The following is an 8,230-nucleotide window of genomic DNA, read 5'->3' as shown; positions in this document are numbered from 1 at the left end:
TATTGTGCGTGTGCAACTGCAGTGGCGTATGAAGCCCATATGTTCGTGTGTATAAAGCACTAAGAAAGCTTACATTACACAATAAAAGGAACAGTGCATCAGAGGATACTCCAAAGAGGATCGGAATTTCGTAAACCATACTAAAATGCATAATTCGGCTTGAAGTGCAAATTGGCTTTTTCCAGATTCACAATGAAGTCGGTCCCATCTGATATTAAGCTTTTCAGTGTGGTTTTTGGGATGGACATTTTCTTGGAGTACCAGTACTCTAGGATCTCATTTTTGGTTCTTTATTATAGCATAATGCCATATATGGCAGAAGATGATAACGTGCACTTGAAATTCAGCGAACAGTTGGAACTAGCCAATGCTGTTGAATGAAACACTTCGTTTCAAATAAAATGATTGCCTCGGCGGAAAGATTAATAAAGCCAAATTTCTTTAGCAAACTTGCAAAAATAACTTCACTGTTCTGCAAGGCGATTAATGCTTGACTGCTACTGACTTGGAAATAAAATAAAATCAGAAAACAGAAATTAATAATATATTTTTGCCCTCCGTAATTATGTGGATATATTTTAATTCACTTGACAGCTCCCGGCCACAGAAATCCGTTTTGTTTTCATTTGACGTGGGAGCTGCACACGAAGAGAAGCAGCGAAATCACTGAACGTAAACACGGGTCACGTGGAGGTTAACCCCCTCCCCACTACAACTCAGACAACTCTGTGCAAGCGTGAATCTGCCAGCTAGGGCGCACGAGAAAAATTTTTCTCGTTTGCATCTGGCTGCTTGCTGCTACTACCGATACAGCTAACAGCCAAACTTCAAGTAGCGGGAGAAGGTATTGCTCATACGCGAGTCAAATGCGCATGCGCAACAGACCGCTGGCAATTGGTCAAACGAACCTTATGTGAACAGTTGTGACGTCATGCTCATAGCAAGCAGTTTATTGTTACAAAGAATTACGGTCTGCGCCCTAAGACCTTTGACATATTTTTGCTATTTGCAGACGCTTGTGCGTGCACGGTTTTTTGTTGTTGTAAATTGCATATTTCCTTTGCCACTAAAGTTTTATTTTTTTTCCCTCTTATGTATGTTTTATTGCTGCAGTATCATTCTCCACTAGCAGAATACAATAACATTCTTTGCTAGAGAATCAATTCTGCAGTCAAAATTACAAACATTTAACTGAAAGCTAAAACAATGAAAAATTCCCGGAATTCCGAAAAATTCCCGGGTTTTTCCCGGTTTTCTCCCGGATGAAACAATTCCCGGTTGTCCTGGGTCGTATGCACCCTGGGCTGTGACAGTTTCAGATTTCCCCATAATACACAATATATGATATGCTAGAACTGAAGGAAAAAAAGGTAGGCTTCAGCCTGTATAAAGGCAGAACTATCACAGCATCATCAAGGTCCACGAACACTGGTCCCAGTAAGTCTACCTAGGTCATTAGCCTCAGGTTACTGACACAAGGCAAAGAGATAAAATATCAAATTCTACAGGGCAACTAGTTTTTGTGTGTAGTACATTTAATATTCATCCCAGAATTTCACAAATAAGACTATGTTGTTATTTGAAATGTATGCCACCAGAAATTCTATCAATGTAATATCAAAATGTTAAATAAATATCTTTTACTAAGTGATTTCCTGTGAGTATTCAATTTCTCAAATGCCTGTTGTCACAAATATGTGATATACCTGATTATATCTGAGAGGTACAACACATCTTACATTTGACCTTATGTACTCTGTAATATTTCATAACTGGTTACAAAATATGATTTTTGATTTTTCTTTCTGGTAGCAATTTATTGAGGTATTAAGGGGCTGTTTCCAGAACTCAGGAAAAACACTTGTGGTCAAGGAGTGTTTGAAGATATCTGTTATAGTGGACAGTCATGGGTCAATAATAATATTCATCATTTGTACTGTGATGCCATCACGTCCTGTAGATGCTGGTCTGACATGCATGACAGTATTGCAAGAAACATGCTTCAGATAGAATTTTTTGTTGCTACAGTCATTTAACCTTATGAAGTAATCAATGGACCGATGACTGTAGCAGTCTGGTCCCTTAAATCCCACAAAACCACAAGTAATCAACATGTGTCTATTTCGTATGTGGTTCAATTGTGACTGTAGGTAACATGAAGTACTGCATCAGTTCAACTGCGACAATGGGATCAGCTGCAGCTTTTTCTTTGCCTGTACCAAGACCATGCAGGTTTTTCCACAGGACAGCTGGGCTATTTCTGTTCTTGATTAATGTATGGGAATACACTATTGCTTGTAAGCAATATGATTTTCAGATGCGGGACTTAGTTTGTATGTCCAATATGCAGGACCTCTGAGAATCAAAAGCTGGTTTAGTTATTCAGTTAACCAAGGTGCATGTTTCTTTCTTATTTTTCTGCTCGTCAGGGGAGCCTACTTGTCATATAGTTGAGTAAGTTTGTAAGTAGACCCATGGAGATTTTTGTTTATGACTGAGAAAGGAATAGAGGATGTCCCCGAAACTATTTATTGTACCTTACTTGCAAGAACAGACGAATTAATGAGTCTGAAAACTCTAAAACTAAATTCCTCCCAAACAGGCCATGAAGGCCCAAGGTACTGACCAGCCGCCAAGTCATCCTCAGCTCATAGGCATCACTGGATGCGGATATGGATGATGATGATGATTAGTTTGTAGGGCACTCAACTGCTAAGTTATCAGCGCCCATACAAATTCCCAACCTTTGCTCAGTCCAATCTTACCACTTTCATGAATGATAAGGGCAACACAAACGTCCAGTCATCTCGAGGCAGGTGAAAATCCCTGACTCCGCCGAGAATTGAACCCGAGACCCACACCGCTCTCCCAGCTGTATGTCAGTTTGAGAGACTGGAACCGCTACTTCTCAATCAAGTAGCTCCTCTGTTTGCCTCACAGTCTGAAATCTTGGTAAGTAGTAAATTGCAGTCTCTTTCTGGACATTCTAGAGAGTATGTCATGGCTGGACATGCCAGGTGCGGATATTTGAGACATATAAATTACTCAGCCTGGGGATTTCATTGCAAATGTATCTATGAGAGCATGACTACTGTTCGTATGATGGATAGGAACAGGCTGAAGTAGCGACACATTTTAAGAAGAAAGCATTGGCTTAAATTTCGTACTGAAAGGACTATCATATAGAAAATTTGTTTGTGTCAACAGGTATAATTCTATGCTCATGCTTCAGTTTGAGACTTGAAAGACCAGTTTTGAACTTTAGGAAGTTTGTAGAGGACACGCATTAGGCACTTTCTATTAAGGGATTTGATCTCTATGAACATATATTCCACTTGCTTATTTTCATTATTGTTGGATGTGTAACACAGTACGTGATAAATCAAGGCATATGTAAACCCCTACTCCACCTCCTCATCTTTCGTGCCTAGCAAAGATGTAACCGTCTAGATTTATTGAACTTGTGGGAATACTTGGTTTGAGCCAGGTGTCCGACAGAAGTATTAGATGGCTGTCTATGTCTTGAAATATGTAATGGAACTTGTCGAGATGATTTGCCAGAGACTGGACATTTGGGTGTGTAATATGGAGCTTAGTGTGCTCACTTGCAAAGCTTGCAAGGATGCCACTGTAGGGCTGGGCTGGGCTAGTGAGGGTGCGGGGACACTGCATCGCGGGGCACTCTGCAAAAGGGGAACAGAGGTTCCCAGAAGTGAAAGGAGCATGTCTATTAAGGGAGAGGGGAGGCCAAGGCCAGTAGACTTTGGCAGTGGTCATTAAACAGCTGACTGGTATCAGGAACAGAACCTCACTAAACAGAGCTAGAATAATCTGTATGCAACAGTATTGTAAAGACGACAAACAAAATAAAAACAAAGTGTACACTTTGAATGGTTCGAATGATGAGCAACAACAGTGATATGATAATAAGCTGCTAAATAGAACAGAAATAAGACAGTAAAATTAATCAGCTGAGTTAGAGCCCTGTCAGAAAAGTGAAGTAATGGTGAAATGATGAATTATATTGCTATTGGAAGTATGAAAATTGAACAGAAACTTTATAATTAGTAGTAAAAGTGAACCTACAACAGTCAATGATAACTGTTTAGGGAAAGTATTACAAAAATTTTTTCTTTACAAAATACACAAAAATAAACACACACACTTTAGGCATGTCTTTTAGCCTCTAAGGCACAGGCATTCAAGAGTTCATTGGCAATGCAGACTGAGCTTTATATACTAATTATTATGTTAACATCTGGTTTCCTTATCAGTGAAAACGTAGACAAAACTACGTGTTTTTATTAGCAGAAAAAACTTAGAGCAAAAATAGTTACAAAAAGTATATAAAACAACAGTGAATCAAAAATTGAAGTTTCCAGTATGTTATATCTATGTAATTTTATTTACATATTATGATTTTGTATCAAATAAAAATGTTTTTGGTGAAGTTAACATTTTCATAAAAGAAAGATGATTTACCTAATGAATAAAAAATTACAGTTTGCAACAATGCAAATAGAATTTCAAGATTTTGTAAGTACACATGGTATTTGTTGTTACTTGAGCAACTTAAATTATCAAGCTTACATTATTTTTGGCAACAATTTCTCTTCAAAACTATGTTCCCATTTACCATTCTCTATTTTTAAAGTGAAACTGACAGGATGACTATTTTTCTGGGATTTTATGTTCACAAGTTGTAGCTTACAAAAATGTTCTCATTAGTTTCAAATAAGAAAAATATAATAGCTGAAAATGCTCCAGTGTATCAAATTCTTCCACAAAACCCATACATTGCATATTGTAAAATTAAGATGGCAACAAATACTTCACTAGTAAAAGTGAGATCAAACAGTCCACTTTTTCTAACTGGTCGAAATCTTGGTTCTTTACAAACTCTGATCGTACAGCTTCAGCTTTACCTCTGCCAGTACCTCTCCTCTACTTCCCAAACTTCACAGAAGCTCTCCTGCATACCATTTTGAATGAGCACTTAAGGAAGTAAGAGTTTCAAAAGTTGGGGGGAGGGACTGGAAGTAGTGAAGCTTTGAAGGACAGACTGTGAGTCACGCTCAGATAACTCAACTGGTAAGAACACTGCCTGTAAAAGGAGAGTTTTTGGATTGAGTTCCAGTCTGGTACAGGACTTGAATCTGCCTGGAAGTTACAAATGGCTCTGAGCACTATGGGACTTAACTTCTGAGGTCATCAGTCCTGGAAGTTACAGGTCTAGTCTTACCATCAGACTGCTTTCGTTAGTTAGATACACGTGTATGTCTAGTAGCAGTGTTCCCCTTCATACCATCACTCTCTCCAATCTTTCACACTTCCTAAATGTAATACGGATCCACATCCACTCTTCTGACCGAAGCAGGTATGAGGGCACCTACACTCCTTGTCAGCAGATTTTCATGTCAATATCATTGTTAACAATGGCAGTACATACCTGAATGAAAACTGAATGACTGTGTCATTAACTTCTTCATAATCTACCCCAAGTGAATCATTAATATAATGATCTTGCCTTCTGCTACCATTTACTCATTAACAGCATGCCTTGGAATTTGCGTATATAACAATCTCCAACAGCGATAAAAAATGTACACAGTATCTACGTCAATACAGTTAAATGCACTGCTGTTTTCCAGATGTCAATACTCTCAGTCTACGATTTGAAAAAAAGTCTCTTCCAAAAGAAATGTAGTCACATCACCACTATGTTAAACAGAAAGAAGTGTACAATGAGTGCAGCGAAATACCTGTAATGTTATGACTAGTGACTAGGTCACTTATACTTCCAAGTTACAACAGAGCAGATTGAAACATTCTCAGGTGAATCATTGCGGCAAACTTTTAAAATATTTGGACTTCAGACCGATTTGTTATCATCAGGTAAGTTGTGGACTGATGCCAGGAGGCTAGCGCAGTTACGAACCAGCATTCAGTCGAAGGTTCATATTCCAGCTCTTGGATCCTAACTGTTTCTATATATGTATTGTTGGTTGAAATTTGCTTTTTTTACTCTCATTTTCTGGTATTAAGTTTATTTTTAATTTTTTTTTTTTAAGGAGACCGTGGTCAGCATCACAATCTTTACTGATACTGTCTGTAAATCCTAAATTTATGTGCTGCTCATGTCCAGTGCAATGTTTTTCCACAATTCAGACAGTTTACCATGTGTATGACAGACTGCATTGGCAAGAGATGTAGTAAAATTCTGACTTGCAGAAGCCCAAATCAGTTTTTACATTGCCCTCAAACAATCTAAAGCAGAATATGAGTTCACTGTATCATTTTCCTTAATACAGTCGATCCTAACAGGACACCAGTATATGGAAGAAAGGCTGTTGTTTCTCTGCAAAGGTTAAACAAAGAAATGAACATATTATGCTGGGGGTGTTGGATGGAGTTGTAATGGGCACAGTATTGTCCGCAGGCAGTGAATCTAGGTATGTAGATATTGCAGGTTTGTTGTACAATACGAATATCTCCCCCCCCCCACCTCCCGAGATGTTTATTAAGAGCTGGGCGTTCTTTGTTACCAGAATTAATAAAGAAGTTATTCATTTCATCAGGTGTGATACTGGTCATATCATATGCAGTTCTGTTAGTATTACCAAGATGATTTGATAATGTTCCAAGCAGCCTTGCATTTTTTTTGTGATTGCTGCATACAATTATCATTTTCCATCTGTCTCTGTTTTATAATTTCTGATCTGTACCTCTTCTATAGTTGAAAGTACTGAAGTACATCTTCTTCACTGTTCTTTGATCTGTTATAAAGATTAGTGACGTGTTCTTAATTTTTTGAGGTCAGGTGTGTACCATTGATGTAAACTTCTATGATCACTTTTGATTGGTTTCCCCTTGTATCTTTTTAATATTTTGAATGCACTTATTACATGTAGTGGAAACAAGATTGACAAAGGACATTTTTTAGCTTTAATTAATCCTGCCTAGTCCACCTTTTCCATCAAACACAACATCTGGAGGAGAATGCAAACACTCATATTGGTCATCCCCCCAATAGTACTTCTCTGAAAGAGCTGCCTGGTGCCATGACTTCTTGTAGCATGGTACCTGGCCTGGGAGACTACCTAAAGCAAATAGAGAGTCAAGGGAAATTCCGTAACCCCAAATGAATGTAGTAGGCACAACTTAAGTATGTCCTGTGTAACTCCCCTACAGTCCACTTTATGCAGATTAGGAAATCCCAACACATCAGGTGCAAGACTCAAAGTAAGCAACTCTATCTGACAAGGCTCTGGGAAACTCAAATGCCGGATTTCGCATTGCAGGACTGTCTATCAGGTAAGACTCAAAAAGCAAATAAAGCTCCTGCCCCTACTAAAATGTGAATCTCATAACTATTCCTCTGAACCTTCATCCTAACATGTTCAGAAAAGATATGCTATGAACATGCAAATATTTACTGAAACAAAAAGCAAATTAACTTACAGTATGGTGGTATGACCACCTCTTGCACTTAACACTAAACATTATTTTCAACAGACTCTTCTTGATTAATTTAATATCTTGTTCACAAGCAGTGATATTCATATAAATTTCTGAATAATTGAAAACAGTATCACTCAACATATTTCATCATACAGACTCCTAAGTCACTTGTACAACTTATTATTGAAATTTAATCAGTTCGACACAACAAATTAAGTAAAGTAAACTGTTTCCAGAAGTATTTAGGTAATTACAACCAAACAGTGCACATTAAATTTAAGTAGAATCCAACAATTAATAAACAAGTTTTAATTAGAGCTTTTCTTGTACTTCCTGCTATAAGTACGACTCCATTTTTCTTTGGAATATTTTGAGTGTACACTTAATTTTAAATTTCTCACTATTTCTGCATGTTACATAAATTACATGACTTTCAAGTGATGGTGGCTCTACCAAACAAACTCAAGTTCAAATTACAGTTATACCTAATTAACAAATGAAAATAAAACAAAATAATGTACTGGACAATATGTCATTTCATTGCCTGAAAGCACATCAGTTTTGACAAAAATTATCAGTTGATAACTTCTAAATGTGACACTTTACAATGTGAGCATTGCCCAAACCACTAATATTTTTGGAATTAGATTTTTTTCTTTTTCTTAAAAGCTGATGACAATGACAAAACAGTGGAAATATATCACAGAACTGCTGCTAAATTCTCATGTTTCTTCCCTACAACAGAAATGAACCATAAAGATTAAAAAAA

The sequence above is a fragment of the Schistocerca piceifrons genome, chromosome X (assembly GCF_021461385.2).
Source record: "Schistocerca piceifrons isolate TAMUIC-IGC-003096 chromosome X, iqSchPice1.1, whole genome shotgun sequence".
Classification (NCBI taxonomy): Eukaryota; Metazoa; Arthropoda; class Insecta; order Orthoptera; family Acrididae; genus Schistocerca; species Schistocerca piceifrons.
The sequence above is the reverse complement of the archived record's forward strand: the minus strand, read 5'-3'. Positions refer to the sequence as shown.